General features: G+C 38.1%; 1 protein-coding gene across 6 annotated transcripts in view; it reads left to right on the top strand.

Moving 5' to 3' along the window:
• The window catches only part of eps8a (epidermal growth factor receptor pathway substrate 8a), a 260,490-nt gene that overhangs the window by 167,083 nt on the left and 74,050 nt on the right, over positions 1-19,357 (top strand). Inside the window, exon 1 of one of the 6 annotated variants that reach the window (XM_059987603.1) lies at positions 18,360-18,378. The exons of the other annotated variants lie outside the window; for them this stretch is intronic. The gene's annotated coding sequence lies outside the window, so the exon portion shown is untranslated. Of the gene's footprint in view, positions 1-18,359; positions 18,379-19,357 lie in introns of those variants that run through there. 6 annotated transcript variants of the gene reach the window in all.

Genomic DNA, 19,357 nt, shown 5'->3' with positions numbered 1-19,357 from the left:
CTCATTCCTGGTAGGTCATCCCCATCAACAGTATCCAGTACGGTATACTTATTGTTAATGGGAATGGCCGCAGGGGTGCTCTGCTCTCTCTGCCTGCTCCCCCTGCCTCTCTGGACCGTCATCCATCTGCCTACTTCTTGGTTTTTTGGTGTGACTACCTCCTGATAACTCCTATCTATCTCTGCCTCCACCTCCCGAATGATCCGTAGTTCATCCAGCTCCTGCTCCAACTCCCTATCTCGGGTCTGATAGGAGCTGCAGCTGGACGCACCTTTTGCAGGTGTGGTCATCAGGGACAACTGTGTTGACCTTGACCTCCCACATACTGCATACGGAGCACACCACTGCTCTGACTGTCTCCCCCATACCTGAACTGGATTAATAGAATGTCTAAAAAGCACCTAGCGACCTTACCTTCTTCCCCTCAGCGAGCAATCACACAAGCTTACCGAAGTCCTCTTACGCCGAAGCCCACTTAGCCAAAGTCCAGGACTCTGCTTCCACGGACTCTGCTGCCCGCTCTGACAAGAAGTCCTGCCTTTTAAAGTGCGCGCTCGACGCTGACGTCACTCGCGCCTGCGCAGTTCCCCCTCCTCCACAGGTATTGACCAGGTAGGCTTAAATCCTACCTACACGGTCGAATTCTCTGTCAAGAGTCAAGAGGAAGGTTATGAAAGTACTCGATAAAAGGTCCCCAGACCTTATGGAACTTTAGATCCGAATTGAGAACTGAATAATGAATTTTTTCAAGGTCCAAACAGGCCATGATGTCGTTAAGCCATTGAGCATGAGTGGGCGGGGCAACATCTCTCCATCTGAGGAGGATCAAGCGTCTAGCCAGGAGAGAGGCAAAGGATAATATTCGGCATTTGGTCGGACCCAGACATAAATCTGTCTCGCCCCAAAAACCGAACAGAGCAATTAAGGGGTTTGGTTCTAGGTGCTGATTCAGAATACACGATAATGTAGTGAAGACATCTTTCCAGAATTTCTCCAAGCTAGGACAGAACCAGTACATATGGATGAGAGAGACCACGCCCCTCTTGCATTTATCACAGAGTGGACTAATGCTAGGGTAGAATCGAGATAGTTTAGATTTAGACAAATGGGCTCTATGAACAATCTTAAACTATAAAAGGCAGTGGCGAGTACAAAGAGAGGTTGAGTTAACCGATTTGAGAACTGAATCCCAGTTCTCCTCAGATAAGGAGATATTTAAATCCTGCTCCCAGGCCATTTTGATTTTATCCATGGGGGCCTGTCGTAAGGCTGCTAGTTTATCTCGGATGATCGATATTAAGCCTTTACCTAGTGGATTCATGGAAAGAAATAGGTCCATAGCATTTTTCGCAGGGATTTCAGGAAAGTTAGGAATTAAAGGAGCAATAACGTGTTGGATTTGGAGATATCTGAAAAAATGAGCATTGGGCAGTTTGAACTTAACAGAGAGCTGCTGAAAAGAAGCGAAGCAATTATCAATGAAAAGATCTTCAAAATGTCTAATGCCCTTCCTATACCAAACCTGGAATGCTGAATTGTTTGTAGTAGGTAAAAAAAGGTGATTATGAGCAACAGGGCTGGAAACGGAAAACCCCTGGTAACCATAGCATTTCCTGATCTGAGCCCATATACGCAAAGTGTGTCTAACAAGAGGATTAGGTATTGATCTGGGCAGACGAGGGAGTGCAGAGCCAAGAAGTGCAGAGATAGATAATTCTTTAGTGGAGCTCAGCTCCATCAGCACCCAGTTAGGGCACTTGGGTTGGCCATGGAAGAAAGACCAGAAGGTAGCACAACGTATATTAGCTGCCCAATAATATAAACGAAAGTTAGGTAAAGCCATGCCACCCTCTTTTTTAGATTTTTGGAGATGGATTTTATTAATTCTAGAATGCTTATTCTGCCACAGATATGACAAAATAATAGAGTCTAAGGAATCAAAAAAAGATTTAGGAATAAAAATTGGGATTGAAATAGGTATAAAAATTTGGGGAGAACATACATTTTAACAACATTAATACGACCTACCAAAGACATAGACAGAGGTGACCATTGTACCAGTCGCTGTTTTATAGCATATGAAAGATTGGCAAAGTTTTCACGAAAGAGATCTTTAAACTTCCTTGTGACTGTAATTCCAAGATAAGTAAATTGATTATGGACTACTTTAAAAGGGAGATCATGAAATGTTAGTTCTTGTGCTTCTTTATTAAATTGGGAGAAGTTCACTCTTATGTAAATTAAGTTTATAGCCAGAGATCTGGCTAAACTGGTCAAGAAGTAAAAACATTAGAGGTAAGGATGTAGACAGATTTGAGAGAAAGAGTAATAAGTCATCAGCATAGAGAGAAACTTTATGCTCAACACCCCCTCTCCAAATCCCAGTCAATTCAGGGCAGTTTCGAAATGCTATCGCCAGAGGTTCCATAGCCAAATCAAAGAGAAAGGGACTTAAGGGGCATCCCTGGCGGGTGCCACGTTTGAGATTAAATACTCAGGATTTCTGAAAATTGGTTAAAACAGAGGCAGTAGGACACAGGTACAGCAATTGGATCCAAGAGATGAAACTTTGGCCAAGGTCAAATTTTTCTAAAACTGCAAAAAGGTAGTTCCACTCTATACGATCAAATGCTTTCTCCGCATCGAGGGAAATAACATATTCAGGAATCCCAGTTGGTGGTGAGTCTAAGATATTAAATAAACGCCGAATGTTAAAAAAAGGGAAACGGTTTTTAATAAAGCCTGTTTGGTCATTAGAGATAATGGAGGGAATGACGGTTTCTAATCTATGAGCCAAAACTTTAGCTAAGATCTTTACATCAACATTGAGCAGAGAGATCGGCCTGTACGAGGAACACTCTGTTGGGTCTTTGCCCTTTTTTAAAAGAAGAATAATAGATGCCTCACTGAAAGAGGGTGGCAATTTGCCGTAATTAAACGAGTCAGATAATACTGAAAGTAACTGAGGAGAAAGAAGAGAAGAGAATGATTTATAAAATTCTACAGGGAACCCATCAGGTCCAGGAGATTTCCCTGAGGACAGTGCAGAAATTGCAGTTGATATTTCTTCTAATGACATAGGCGCATTGAGTTTGGCTTTGAAATCAGATGAAAGTGAGGGGATATTCAGATTCTGTAAAAATTGATCAACAGAGATATTGTCATTCAGAGATTCAGAGGAATAAAGCTGAGAATAAAATTTTTTAAATGCGTCATTAATTTCTAAATGATCCTATGTAAAGTCTCCGTTCTCCTTCCGGATCTTTGTAATATGTTGTTTGGCTTTGGCACGCCTCAGCTGATTGATCCATTATTTGATATTTGATCCAATTCTTTAATCTGGTTAATGAGGTCTAATTGATCTGTGCGGGATCTTCTGTTGAGATTTGCTGTATAAGAGATTATTTGCCCCCTCAGATATGCTTTCATGGCATCCCAGACAATCTGGGATGGCACTTAAGGTGATGTATTAATGTTAAAATAAAAGGTTATCTGATCCTTAATAAATTTAAAAAAAAATCATCATCCGATTGTAAAGTTGAATCAAACCGCCAGTGTTTATTCCTCTGAGGGAGACCAGGCAAATTCAGAGAGAGAGTAATTGGGGCATGGTCAGAGATCAGTATACTCTGATAGTCACAAGAGTGGGAATAAGTTGGTTATCGAGTAAGAAATAATCAATTCTAGTGAAGGTATGGTGAACATGTGAGAAAAAAGAATAATCTCTCTCCGTAGGATGGAGGAAACGCCATATATCAGAGATACCATAATTAGAGAGAAACGATTGGATAGCTAAGGCAGATTTAGTAGGTGATCTAGTAACAGAGGACGATCGATCCAAATTAAGATCTAACCAACAATTAAAGTCACCACCCAGTATAAGAGAGTATGAGTTTAAGTCTGGTAGTGAGGAAAAAAACCATTCAAAAAAATTAACATCATCAAAGTTGGGGGCATACAGGTTTGCTCGTGCAACTTTAGTGTTATATAGTTTGCCAGAAACAATAATAAAACGGCCATTTATATCAGATATTTTATTATGGAGTTCAAAAGGAATATTTGAGGTAATAAGAATGGAGACGCCCCTATCTTTAGCGGTAAAGGATGAATGAAAATGCTGACCCGCCCACTTTGACAAAAGCCGGGAGTTATCAGAACAACGAATATGAGTTTCTTGAAGGAAAGCAATGTCAGCTTTGAGTTGTTTGATATGTGAGAATACCTTCCTTCTTTTAACAGGGTGATTCAATCCCTTTACATTCCAGCTCACGAATTTAAGTGCACTAGCCATTATCGATTACTAATGCATAAAAGGCAGAAGGCATATAAAAAGTCAAGCAGTACAATAGCAGTCTGGGAGCAGAGATGTAAACATAGATTTGTAAAATCAAAACATATACATGTCCTGAGCAATAAAGAGATATAATATATACAGTGAGTGATGTTGGAACTAGAAAACCCACCCCACCCACACAACCCAAAACTAGACGGCTACCAAAACAAGTAGCTAGCTCTACCAAAAAAATTAACCCAAATACAACTTCCAGATCTGTGTCATTAACAGCAGTTCCGTGTAAATACTATAACAAATTGTAACTAGTTTATGCACTAAAAAACATAACTACAGATTAGAACACCTTCTGCAGGAATATAAAACTTAATACAGAGAAAATTGGAAGAGGACCAAAACTAACCTGCCAGCGAAAAAGTTATTGAAGAATAAAGTAAGAGAAAGGAAAAAAAAGGATAAAAAAAAGGAGAGGAAGGGGAAATTATAAATTCAAGACGAGTATTTATCAACCATTTACAGAGAAGAGAGAAAAAATTCAGAAATTAGAAAAAAGGGGGTGAAGAAAAGAAAAAAGTATAATAAAATAAATATATAAAGAAGGAAAAATAGATCGGCAATTAAACTGTGAACCAACAAACAGGATGGCCTTCACTGAAGACTTCAAACCTCCAAAACAAGTTAAAGTCAGTTGTAGAACTCTGTAGATAAAGTTGTACAACAATAAAAGATAGATTACACACACACCAAATCCAGGGAGAGATTGTCAACAGCCCTTAGAGTTTCGATGAATAATGTCTGAATGATTCAAGTAAAGTCTGAGTCCAGAAAAAGTAATTTTACTACGAGAAGTACTTATCCACCATTTTAGGAGGTCTGATTGGGTTCCGAAGATGACTGGATAGCCGGAAGACTTGCCACAAATGCTTCAGCTTCCTTGGCTGACTTAAACCATTTGTATTTCCCAGTGTTAAGTTTGATTTGTAGAACAGCAGGGGAACGAAGAGAGGGTTTAAAACCACGATCAAAAAGCACTTTCATTGCGCCTTTAAACTCAGTGCGCATCTTTAAGGTCTGGGGTGCAAAATCTTCCACAAAGCGAATGGTTGTATCCTGGAAAATAAAAGAACCTCTGCGACGTGCCTCTACGATCAGACGGTGTTTTACCTGGTATTGATGGAAGCACAAGATTACTGGTCGCGGGTGGTTGCCCAGAATTCTGGCGGGAACGTGGACCCGGTGTGCCCGTTCGAGCTCAGGCGGGTTCGGAAGCAAATCTTTCCCGAATATCTCACAAAGAAACTCGACGAAAAACTTCACTGTAGATCCCTGTTCGGTGGCCTCTGGCAATCCAAGAATTCTAAGATTGCAGCGTCTGCTGTGATTTTCGAGATCCACCGTTTTGAAAAGGAGTTTGTTACACTTTTCCTCCAAGCTGGAACAGAGAGTCTCCAAGTATCGAACACGACTTTCTAAATCTTCAGAAGTCGAATCGATGCGAGATAAGTGTTGGGCATGCTTGCCCACCTTGTCGTTGATCTGATCAAGCTTGTCCTCCAACTGTTTGAAAGCGGTTTCAAATTCCTTTAAAATTTCGTCTTGGAGCTGACCGAGCGCAGCCAGGGTCTCGTCTGAGAGAGCCGTAGCTTCCTTTCTCCCGGATTTAGAGCTCTTGCTAGACATTGTAAGTTAGATGTGTTCACAGGCAAGTAAGAGGTACCGATAAAGTTCCCGACTAAGGTTTAAAAAATGGAGACATTTAGTGCAAAGATAGCGACAGTAACGGAACAAAAGTTCGGAGCAGCTAAGCATTCGCCATCTTACCAGAAATCCCTCATTGAAGTTTTTAGCTGATCATGTCTGACTGAGGGAAAATAGATGCGACCAGAGAGAATGGGTAAGGCTGCTATGTGTTACAATAACATATTTGATAAGAAGAACAGGGAAAAAATAGCATGGAGTTTGAGGAAGAGATATATTAAATTGCGTGAATTCTTTATCAAATCAGATATATATAGTAGAAGAAGAAATAAATATTGGATTGGGAGAGAATTTAGAAGAAATTAAACAATAGAACTAAAAAAATTATGTCTCAATTAATTTTCAGTGTCAACAAAGTTGACTGTAGTAATTAACCAACACTTGCCATGACTTTTAAGAGTAAATGCAGGAGTTTGGTACCATTCAATGTATTTTCACAGTGAGGCACTGTAGATGGTGTTGCTAACCCATTAGTTGAGTGCCACAATATAGGCATCAATTTTGGTTTTCTGCATTTAGTTATACATATATGTCAGAGCCAAGGAAGAATGAAGTCATTGAGGCGGGTGCAGAGGGCGAGTGAGTGTTCAGCACTGTCTACCAGCCTCTTGCTCACTGCTACCAGAGAAGCTGTCTGCATCTGTGGCCTCTCATTGGCTGCTTCTGAGGGAAGGTCCTAGCGTTTGAATGATATCTGTCTCTCTTTGTCACTGTCTGTCTCTGTCTCTCTCCCCTGTGGGTGGATGATGCCATAGCAAGGTTTAATTGACGCAGATTGTAGATTTGGACATTTAGGTTTATGATGTATTCTAGTTCTGGTTGCTGTTTGCTTTTGTTACTACTTTTGGGTGATTTTTGAATTTGGACAGCCTACAGATAATGAACGCTGAGTTGAATTGTAGGTCTTTTGATTTTATATTTTTATATTCTGTGTTTCCACTTGATTTTTTTTTTGCCATTTGTGTGATTTGTTTCTTTTGCATGGGCTCTTGTGTGTGTGTAGTTTGGGCGGGTTGGTTGCATGGTTGATTTTATTTCTTGACTGTCTGTGGGGAAGTTGAATTTCAGAGTTGTATATTGCATATATATTTTGATAAATGTATTTTGAACTTTGATAAATGACTCAACAGAAAGTAGAATATAAGTTGCATATACATTGCTATAAATACATTTCTTCTTGTTATTTGTATGACAGTAAGATCTGGACCAACATTTGTTACTCATTCGGTACAATTTGCTAATTATGCAGGAAATAGTTTTGAAATGGAACGTTAGATTAAAACTTCGGAAGTAAATTATTCTTCTTGGTTCATTCAAATGTATACCTTATAGAATCGTACAAAGCTTGCGAAACACATTACTTAAGTAATTATAAAAACAGGTGAACATCCAGTTCATTTGTATCTGCAACTATGGTAATAGAAGGATACAAAAGTTAATTGAATTAATTTACCCTGGCACATATGGAGGTGTGTCTGAAAAATGGAAAGCTGTGGGCATTGTAGTTGCGGAGTTGCATTTTATTTCTTGGTGCTATACTGTACCCTTGTATCTTAAATTATTTGTATCCTGTCTGTTTTATGAAAGCTAAGGGTTGCAGATAAATTTTTAAGTGCTAAGTGGTATAAGGTCATTGTACTAATTGAAACCCCTTTATACTGGGTGTCTCTAGAGATGTGGCTCGTCAGTCTCTCGCTAACAGCCATCAGACTGAGCTGTGAGAAAACCACCTTTCTCAGACTCCATCTGTCTAGGGTTGATATAACCTGGGTCCTGCGAAACCCGTGAGGGTGGGAAGTCTCACTCACCTGAATCCTGATTTGTGTGAATGTTGTGTATCTTGCTGCTCCCACGCAATCACCCATCAGCAAAAATAACAGATTGTACACTACATACAATTATAAGGAAAGTATATTTAAGAATGTTAACTTAACCAAACAGTTCATAAAGAAATGAAAGGGAAAAAACAAAAGGTTCCATCCCATAATTCAAATGTGCACATAAGTTGCAGCTCACCTTGAAGTTGTCTTTAAATTACGCGTTGGACCCTTAGTCTGCATGAAAGCACGCACCACCTTCCAAATGTTCCTTGAAATCCATCTCAAACAAATGGGCTCTCTCACAGGAGTATTGGTCCTTCCTCCTTTAAGACATTCATATGTACAAAGCAGCTTGTGCAACATGGACGGCATCCTCAGCTATCTTCCCTCCTGTCGTCACCCAGCTCCTGCCATAAAAACCTCGACTCACATCAGTGTCCATTGCAAAAACTTCTCTGCTCAGTGTTCTCTAGAACCTTCTCCCAAATCCACCGTCCTGATTGGCTGACACAACATTCCTAAGTTGAACAACAAAGCCCCTTTTCTTAGCTCAAATCTAAACAGGCTGAAAACAGAACGGAGTGCTCTTACAGAACTGCTAAAACTTACAGCATAGTGGTAAAAATCTTAATCAGAGTGTTATGTAATATTTTTGTGATCTTGGAATTATCCTGCATATGTTTCTGAATTCTGCATAATAAAAGTAAAACTATAGTGCAAGATTTGCTTCAAATATTAAGGCAAGTTCAATGAACACTAATATTTATCAGTTCTAATGAACTTGTTGGTTGAAGCTTTGGAGTAGGTGAACATCACGAACTGAACAATATATTTTGGACCTTACATTAATCTGGAGCAGCTATTTGCTGTGTGCCACATTGAAGCAGAAAATTATCCAATGCCATTTTTTTTGCTCGAAGTATCAAAAATTCCTGCAGTTGAGCCAGATTGAGATGAGAAGAGTGAAAGAACATGGAATTGTCATGACGGTTACATAGAAGCAATTCAGGTCATTGAATCCGTGCCTGCCCTTGGTTAAGCAAACAAGTTCCATTCCCTAACCTTTTCAGTAGGCTGCAATTTTTCCTCAGATTAGCAAAGCAATTCCTTTTTGGAAGTCCTTTTAGATTGTTTCCACCACCCTAACAGGCTGAGAGTTCAGTAATCTAAACCTTCTGTGAATATATGTAAAACAAAAACAAAACTTCCTTCACGTGGAAAGTTAATTAGATACTAAATTATGATTAAGTTTATGGAAATGGCAGGAGAATCAGTGAGAAGTGATAAGCATGTGAGATGGAATAAGTTCCAAGGAAATGGGAAGTGGAAAGCGACTGTTGGGAATAGTCTGAGAGTTGATAGTGACTCGATTGCCCAAATAGTCTACGTTGTAAGGAAATATGAGAAACATGTCTGTTATATCTTATCCCCATCACTTTAAATGTGTCTCCTATTCCTTGACCCATCTGTTGTTGCTCATGGCTTCTTTCCTTTTCTCTTTTTCAAACCTGTCATAACTTTCTTAATCTCTATTGAATTTCTTAATGTTTTCTCTAAGAACAAGCAGCTCATTTTTTTTTTCACGTCAAACCTTTTGGTTAAAAATCCTGATCCCTGACACTATTCTGGTAAACCCTCAGTTCTTCACATTTCTTTCTAATGCATGTTGAGTAGAGCTGAATGCTTTGCTACCTGGAGCTAACCAGTTCAATAGACCTTCAGAAAATGCTGGTGGAACACAGCAGGCCAGGCAGCATCTATAGGAAGAGGCACTGTTGATGTTTTGGGCCAAAACATCGACAGTGCCTCTTCCTATGGATGCTGCCTGGCCTGCTGTATTCCACCAGCATTTTGAGTGTGTTGCTTGAATTTCCAGCATCTGCAGATTTCTTCGTGTTTGCAATAGACCTCCAGTTTTTTTTGACACTTTGCATCACTTTACAAAACTAAGGATTCCATATGCTTCCTATCTCTCAAGAGTTTGCATACATGTACACTTGTTCTGTAACTTGCATCCTTTAGTCTGTTTTGTCTGTGCTGTTTTTGCCAAAATGTACCATTTCATATCTCTCTAAATATCATGTACCACATGTTTATCTATTCAGACAGCTGACCTATATTCTCTGGCATCTGTTACAATCTTCCTTGCTGTTAACTATATCTCCAAGCATAATGTCACCAACAGGTGACCCAAACCCAAGTTTTCACATTGTTATTTAAAAAAGAAAAATATGACCCTGGAACAGACCACTAGGGTACACTGCTGTCTCAAGTAGAAATGCTTTGAGGTCCAGAAAAGAATGCAATCATGACAAAGAGACTGATATAAAATTATATTTTTAGATTTGTGAATTTTATTCGTTCCACACTTCTGCCTCTTCATTAGTGACAGGCAGCACAGACTTACATATTTATTTCTGTTCTTTACAAATTTAGAAAGGTATTTTGTGATTATGAATAAAAGGCATCATCGTAGTTTATAAATTCTTAGGATTTTCATATCCAAGAATTATTGAGGTAAGTACCAAAATTAACACTCTGATCACTTCTATTTTTCAAAGATGTTCATTTATATGTTAGATGCAGAGTTCAATTGTATTAGCAGTCAGTGATTTTAATACTCTATATATCAAAACAAGCTTTCACAGTGATATGTTCTGCCTGAGTGAAGTCCTCACCATTTATGCAATTCTCTTTTTATCCTGAATAATTACCTTGCAGTAAGGTAACTACTTACTATTAGCTGCAGGTATTAATTATAAAGGTTATCACACAAATCACTGTAGGCTGATTAATTATTTTGGAAATTTAAAATAGCTGTTTACAACTCTCTTTCCCTCTCCCACATCCAATCCTTAACATAATCAACTGTAGAGTGCCTTGCATTTTATATTTAGGCACTGTTTGAATGGAGCTTGTACTCATAGGTCTTAAAAATTAAGAATTTAACTTGTGTATTCCTGATTGGTTTTACAATGGGATCTGCAGTTGTCCATGTCTATTTGATTTGTTGTCCATGGAATACATAACCTGTACCAGGACTTTAATCTGTGTAAAAATGATGTCATTGCAGATTTTTCAATCATCCTTTGTTAATTGATGGAAGCATCCTGAATTCTTCCACTAAGTTGCACATCAAATTTCTGTTATACTGCCTACTCCTCATAATGAAGAGCAAGCATTAATGCAGATGTGCCTATTTTGAATGTTGAAGGCTGTAGCTAATCTTAGCTAAGGTAATGGAGGCTGTTTATCTGCATAGGAGGGAAGAGGCTGTTCAAGTATCGTATGTAACAGGAAACAATTACATAACAAATCACTGATTTTTTTTTCTAAAGTTTGACATTTTTAGCAAACAATACAAGTTTACATTTTGCAATCAAACTAGTTGTTTAAGGAATACTAAGTCTTGCTTCTGGTTTCCTTAGTGTTATAAATGTTTTTTGATTACAAAGCATTACAAAGGTAGTTACAAATAATAGACAAGTCATTGTCTGGGATACTGGTTTTTAATCACATGGAAAATGCTAATTTTTGTGTAATAGGGCCTGCTGCAGTAAAGATAATCTAGACAGTAAGAAACCAACTCCTCAACAGGTCTGGAAGGTCTCATTTCATTGCTTGGGTTAGGGTTGTAAGGTGGCACACTCTAGTTGACATTGTTTCCAAGCTTGTTGATCTAGGGACCAGTACTGGAGATGTAGGTGTGTATTGTTAAGTCAGAGAGTGATACAGTACAGAAACAGGTCTTGTGGCATATTGAGTCTGTGCTGGCAATCAACCACTTATACAAACTCATTGTATGCTAATCCCAAGTTTTATTCTTCTTACATTTGCACCAGCTCTGAGAGGATTCTACCTGCACATTGGTGGCAGTTTACAGTGGCTAATTGATCTACTAAACCATATATCCTTTGGGATGCCATACGATCACAGGGAGAGCAAACAAATTCCTCATGGACAGCACCTAAGATCAGAATTGAACCTGGGTTTCTGTCACTGAGAGGCAGTGGCTTTATTAGTTGTGTCACTATGCTGTTAATACAGTATTGGCTTGGACTTTTTGTGGTTGGAAGTATGCCACTGCTGTGGTGGCTCACAGGTAACTGATGGGCAGTAACCAGTGGAATTATGATTAACCAGGCAATACTTACTTTGGACAAATGGGAAGGAACCATGAAATTAGTGGAAAAGTTGGAAATAAAAGTCCATTAATTAATATACAACTTATTGTTATTACGTCTTCTACATTGAAGGAATCATATGAATGGATTTAGACTGAAATACAGTGAAAGGCTTGTCCTTGCATACCGTTCATGCAGATCAAATCAGTATGTAGTGCATTGAAGCAAGATAAAATAATAACCGAATGCAGAATAAAGTGCAATGATGACAGAGGAAGCACAGCAACTGTTCTTGAAGCTGGTGATATGTGCATTCACAGTTTTGAATCTTCTGAAGAAGGGAAAAGAAGGGAGGGTGGGACTTTGTCTTTACCTATTGCTGCCTCAGCAAAGCAGCCAGCATAATCAAAGTCCATGGAGGAGCGGATAGTTTCTGTGATGTGCTGAGCTGTGTCCACAATGCTCTTGCAGGTTTTTTTTGTGGTCACTTGCAGAGCACTTGCCATATCAAGCCATTATCCATCATATAAAATGCTTTCTATGGTACATTGATAAAAATTGGTAATTAATGTTATAACTTAAAGTAAATTTCTTCCTATATTTTGTTATTAAGGAGAAATATGTTTCAAACTTGTTTACTTGAAAGGTAAGTAAACAATATTAGAGACAAAGTCAAGAGGTCATTGGATAGTTGAACTGTGAGGAAAAAATTTGGTGAACATAGTGATCTGTTAATAACTATGTAGAAAAAAATCAGGTAATCTTTGTTTTACAAACTTGTTCACAAACTAAGTTTTATTTGCAAATTTCATGTTTTGCTGCAGGTTCTATTGATAGTATTCATAGTGAGTTCCATACTTACTTTAGTCTTTTGTCGTTGTCTCGTGCAGAACCAGGGGTTCCCAATCTTTTATATACAATAAACCACTGCCATTAACAAACGGGTTCATGGTCCCCCGTGACTTAGAGTTAGAGGGGTTTGGGATATTGATGGAACCAAGGTGTTCAGTTATATAGTATGTCTAATATACTGTATTTTCTGTTACTTTGATCACTAAGTCAGAGGGGTATTCTGTTTCATTAGGCTTATGATGTTAATTCATGAGATTGATTTAAAACTTGGACAGTAAGTTTTTTGAATTGAATGTTCTGCTGGAATTTCTCTCATTATTCTCAGGGTTGAATTTTGCAGTTTTGTTTGAAAAGTGCTACTAGCTGGTACTGATCTACTGAATTTCAGTTAGTGAGTTTGAGGTGAGGGTACTGCAAAAGTTCTAGGTAACATGGGATCTAGCAATGCAACTAAGCTATAGTAGCTGAGAGGAAGTTGTAATAGCAGATATGGCTCAGTATGTCTCAGTCCTTTGTTGATCTTCAGTTAGGGATATAACGGTTGTTCAATAGCCTAAGAAGTTCTCATCTGCTGTCAGTTAAAAGAAGTTAACTATCCTTTGTCAATTTTGTGATAGCATATTATTAAATTAAACCTTTTTTAAACTGTATGATTTTCAAGTCCATAATTTTTCATAAAATCTATTAGTTGTCATTGCTATATGAAGACTCAATTTTGTTGGAGAGCATGGAATTATTCGGGAAAAATTTTAAAAATGATTAGTAAATCATTTCATCACACCGCCAGTTTCTTCAGTGTTTGGCCAAGAGTAAGCATTTCTGCTTTAGTTTTAGAATAGTTATGGAAATTTTGTCTTTTTTTTCCAGGAATGAACTTCAATTTAATTAATGTTTAATAGCCTATGCAATGCATCTGAAATAAAGCACAAGACCTCAGTCTTTCTTAGTCTGCTAGAAGTTTAGACCAGCTGTATGTATTGGCAGTTTGAATACATGGGAAATGTTATGACCCATGTATGTATTAGTAAGCTGGTTACTCTATTAAGCTGTTCAGCAGTAATGTATTATGGGTAAAACTCAATTACCACAATTTCAAAATATTTAATAATGCAATTTTATAATGAATTGATCAAACTTCTATATGCATGCCTTTGGATTGTTAGAGGAGCACATTTAATATGAATACGCTATCAAATAGTCACCAGGAAGATGGCTCAAGATGATTAGTCAGTGTAGACTGCATTGCAGCTTAGATGATCTTTGGGAGATAAATATCATTAAGTATTCTAAAAATAAAGAAATTCTGTAGATGCTGGAAATCCAGAAATGCTGGGAGTAGAAAGATATCTAGAAGCTGATGTGTGAAGCCAGGTGATTGGGAAAGGTAAAGGGCTGGGTATGAAGGAATCTGATAGGAAGAGAGAGTGGACCATAGTAGAAAGGAAAGGAGGAGGGGCACCAGGAGGAATTGTAGGCAGGTGAGAAGAGGTAAAAGGCCATAGTGGGGAATAGGAGAGGGGAATGTGAGGGATTTCTTTTAAACCAGAAAGAGACAGCAATATTCATGCCATCAAGTTGGAGACTACCCAGATGGAATATAAGGTGTACTCCGTATGGCAAAGGGGGAAGCCATGGACTAACATGTCGGAATGGGAATTGTAATTGTAATGTTGGGCTATCGGGAAGCTCCACTTTTGGTAGATGGAGCAGAGATGCTCGACAAAGCAGTCTCTCAATTTACGACAGATCTCACCAATGTAGCGGAGACCAGACCGCATGTAATAAGTAACCCCAGCAGATTCTCAGGTGAAATGTTGCCTCACCTGGAAAACACTGTTTGGGGCCTTGAATGGAGGTGAAGGAGGAGGTGAATGGGCTGGTGTAGCACTTTGGCACACTTGCAAGGATAAGTGACAGGAGGGAAATTAGTGGGGAGGGACTGATAGACAAGGGGATTACAGAGGGAGCGTTCCCTGCAGAAAGTGGGGGGAGCTAAAGATGTGCTTAGTGGTACGATCCCTTTGGAAATGGTAGCCGTTGCGGAGAATGACATGTTGGACGTGGAGGCTCGTGGGTCGCAGGTAAAGATTAAAGGAACTCTAAACCTGTTAAGTGGGTTGCAAGATGAGGTGAATGCAATGTCTGGGAAATGGGATGTGGCTGAGAGCAGTATCAATGATAGAGGAAGGGAAACCCTGTCCTTTAAATGAGGAGGGCATCTCTGAAGTCCTAGAAAAGAAAGCCTGATCCTGGGATACGGTGGAGTCAAAGGAACTGAGAAAAGGGAATTGCATTAAGTATTCTGACTAGTTTCTGACACACAATTTATTTTTGTAATACTAAGGATCGTCCTGAGCATTATGCAATAAATAGGAACTGCAAGAATCTTGAATCATATCTGAAGCTGTTTATAGTCTTAAGTGCAGCATGATGTAATACATAATTCTCTGCTTTCCCTTGATTATAATGGTAAAATTGATATGTTTCCAAAAGAATTGAAAGATCTGTCATCATGGAATGCAGTGATCTAATGAGTTAAAGTATTTTTTGGTCTTGGAATTTAAGGGCATTGCAGTTTGATCATAGACCAACGATTTTGCATATTATCACCCAAATAAATGTCTTTTTAATTTTAATGGCATGCTTTAGAATGCAATATCTCATTTGCAGGGATGAAAGTTATACTTTGCGATTCTATTTAATATATTTTATATAAAAGACATTTTTTTGTAATTTCTGCAATTACTTCTATAATATCTCTTTAATGGACATTTTTTCTTATGTTATTATTGATGTGCATGTATTAGCTATATAAGCATTGTGTTCTGGTAAATTCAGTATTTTGCTTCCTTTATTTGTTTTAGGAGCTGATGGACAATACTTTTTACATTCTTCAAAACATAAAAAGAAAGGTAGAAACAAACCCAGGCTGGTTTGTGTTATATCTGAGTGTTTTATTTTTGTACTGCGCTATGCAAAAACCAAAAATATTCAATTATATTTTGAGACCCTGAAGGAACTGATTACAGTATGCTTAACAGGCTTGTTCAGTAACAAAATTTAAAAACAAAAAGCAGTGTGCATTAGCTTTCTATTGGAAATCTGCAGGTTAAAATTAATCACTTTGAAATTGATTCGGTATCATTGTTGGAAAATATTAGCCTGTTCACCTGCTGAACTAACAATTTTGTTAAGTGCATTGTACACTAAGCCCATTGGGTTAAAAGCAGTTTGGATTTTTGTTTTTTTTTAAATGTCCTCTTGTATTAGAAGTTAAATTGCTTTAATTTCAGAACTTAACAGTTTTCCTGTGGTTACTGAAGTATATTTTCGTTGCTGCAGTTTAGAAATGCATTTGATTTACTTTGATGGGAATTGTTAAAATCAAAAACAAACTTGCAGAGACTTTCAAGCAGCATACTATTTTTGGAAGGTTACTAATCTTGTCCACTTTTGTTCAATCAGATGAGACTCAGCTGAAAAATAAATCCCTCTAGGATGTAGTGTAACAGTAAAAAAACTATCTGGCAGGTTGATACCGGCTGCTGAACATTTTCTCATGTTCCTAAAAATAGTGAGTTTCGTAAGATTTCATGTTTTTTTTCTTCATTCTTGAAGGCAGCAGTGTTATTCCTAGTTGGATTTTGTGGAAGCATTGTGTATATCCTTATAAGGTAAAGAAATCAAATTTACTATGTAAAAGAGCTGTTATTACAACTTCAAATCTGGTGTGGCTGAAATTGCTCAATCCACCCTTTTACTTGTGAAATTTTAATTTTCATCCACTTTCATCAATGAATACATTCAATTGAAATGAACAAATTAATGGTGGAAATTTATTTGTAGGTTGACATTGTTTTATTGCTTACATGAATTATTATTTATGTACAAGTTTTTTATGCCCATTCATGTGTGCAGTTTGGCTTTCACCGAACCTATACCTGCATTTCCACTTTTTAAAAAAAAAAATATTTTTTACCCCTCCTTGCTTGCTTTTACTCTGGTCTCCTTTTACCTCCTCTCTCTTCACCTCACATCTTGTGAATATTTGGAAGGGGTAAGAACTTCAGAGTTCCTCTTTTTCTTATAACCATTGTGCCATGTTCAAATTTATTCTATAAAAACCTGCAGCTTCCCTCTGTGCATGCCTTGGTATCCTTCCAATAGGCCCATTAGGTACTTGCCATCAGTTCCCTATGAACAGCAGTTTCATCTGCTATGGGTTCCCAAACTGGGGTCCATGGACCCCCTGCTTAATGGTAGTTGTCCATGGCATAAAAAAAAGTTGGGTATCTCTGTTTAATCACTGGCTGATGCTATGATTATTCTTCATGGAATTAATGCTTGGGAAATTACCAATCAATTGAGCATCTCTTCATATTTTCACTTTCATCCTCCAGGAGGCCTGATCAGTTGAGTGCAGGTTATTTGCTATCCATGAGTTTATTTTGTATGATTGGATAGACAAAGTGGTCTTGATGGGCACTGGGCTGAGTGATGGATAACACTTGATTCTAAAAGAAATCTTTCCAGCTGGCCAGACCTACTACTTGTCCTGAACAGGCGCTATTAATTGATAGTCCATATGTCTCCCAACTACTTGTCATATTTCATGAGTCTATCATGCAAGGTCCTGGTTTTCTGTTCGCATCTAATCATAATAGCAAAATCTTAACCCCTTTCCTCTCTGATCCTCTGCATGGAGTGACTTGGAATTCTCAGTGATTCTAGCATCATTAATTTATCTTGTTTTTGCTCCCGAGTTCAGTTCCTAGAACATATTATCTCTAAAGTTCAGACTGTATAATTTTCCTAGTCTCTTTTCTGGACCCTACCAATGGTTTTATAATATTGTGCTGTGCTTGTTATCAGTTGTACCATCCCCTTCCCTTTCCTCCCTGCTCACTATAGATGCAAATAAATGTTTCATATCTTCCCTGTGGTTCAAAAAAAGACTTCTCAGGCTGGGCATGTGTGGCTTCTTGAGATTCTTCTTCTCTTCTTGCACAGCTGTTTGATCAGCTCTGCACATTTCTTACTGCCCCACTAAAGTATATCACTCACCTATATGCCATCTGATGTAATGTGCTGTATATCTGAGCATGAATTGTGAACGCTGTATTAGATCTCGATGCTGTAGATGCTAACAAGCCCAATTTCCTGTCCTGTGTTAACTTACTCAACACTGTCACATTTGAACTGGTTGCAAATTACTAATGGATAGCTTGTGGATGTGAAAGGCTTTGTGTAAATGTCAGTTCTCTGTGACTCTTGCTGCTTAAACTTTTGACCATGCATTTGAGCCTTGTGAAAAGCATGATTCTCTGGAAAGCTGCAAATGTTTTGAACTGTGCTGTAAGTGCAAGTTCTTGGTGACAACCAAATTAGCCTGTTGCAGGTGGTCGGCATGCCCTGAAGTGACAGGACTTCGGTAAAATAGAGGATAGGATTTGCAGTACTCCTCATAAAAGGATTCACTATCTTCAGCTGAATTAACTATATCAAGATTTGATTCACAAGCTGGTATGGGATGGTAGGTGGAATCATAAGATGAAAGTATTTTGCTTGTTTTTGAGCAGTCTAGGGAAAGCTTATTTACAGTGTTTGAAATTTAAGTTTCTTTTTCCAGATTACAATATGAACAAGCCCTTTGGCATACTGTAATTCTCAGAAGTAATTTTTAAATACTTTTTATGCCATGTATTAAATAGATTATTTTAAAATGACACTTCCAAAAGCATTTGTATTTTTGGTTTTAAAATGCATATTTGTAAAGTTGGCTGCTCTAAAATTTCCCATTTCCTTACTAACTTGCTGTTTCATTGTACTTTCCATCTCTTCTACTGAGTCATTTTCTGTGCGTTTATGGTTGAAAAATCTAACCATTATTTTTAAATTAACTTTGGCTGCTTTACTGATGGTTACTGCTGATTTGCTAGTCAGAGTGGCTGCTGGCTCCTGGCGAAATGAGTAATTGAATTATTTAAGGTACAAGATTTTAGGAGATTTGACTGAAATGTTATGCTTCATAATCTCCATTTACAATAAATGAAAATTAAAATAACTGTAGTTGCTAAAAATTGTAAATAAACAAGAAGTGCTATAAACAGCTAGCTGGACAAGCAGCAGCTGGAATGAGAAACAGAGTTCGTATTTCGGAAACAATTTTCTACAGATACTGGAAATCCAAAGCCGCATAAACAAAGCATTGAATTAACTCAGCAGGTCAGGCAACATCTATGGAGAGGAAAGAACAGTCAATATTTCTGAATTGGGATTACCCACTGTGTTTTGATTAGGATACCCAATGAACCTACTGATACCAAGCTACTGCATGTTCGACTACCTTCCCAACAATTGGCTTCTGTATTTGCACAAATGGTTGAGCTGAACCAAAAGTCGTTGTTTATGTGTGGTGATTAGTCTTCTGGATGGTTGCTGGGAACCTAATCCCTGTACTGTCCAGAATGGCCTTCTGACTGAGTTATGTATGTAAAAGCAGTAGAAAAAGA

This window comes from Hypanus sabinus, chromosome 13 (genome assembly GCF_030144855.1).
Source record: "Hypanus sabinus isolate sHypSab1 chromosome 13, sHypSab1.hap1, whole genome shotgun sequence".
NCBI lineage: Eukaryota > Metazoa > Chordata > Chondrichthyes > Myliobatiformes > Dasyatidae > Hypanus > Hypanus sabinus.
Note: the sequence above shows the minus strand (reverse complement) of the source record. Positions and strands in the feature narration are given on the sequence as shown.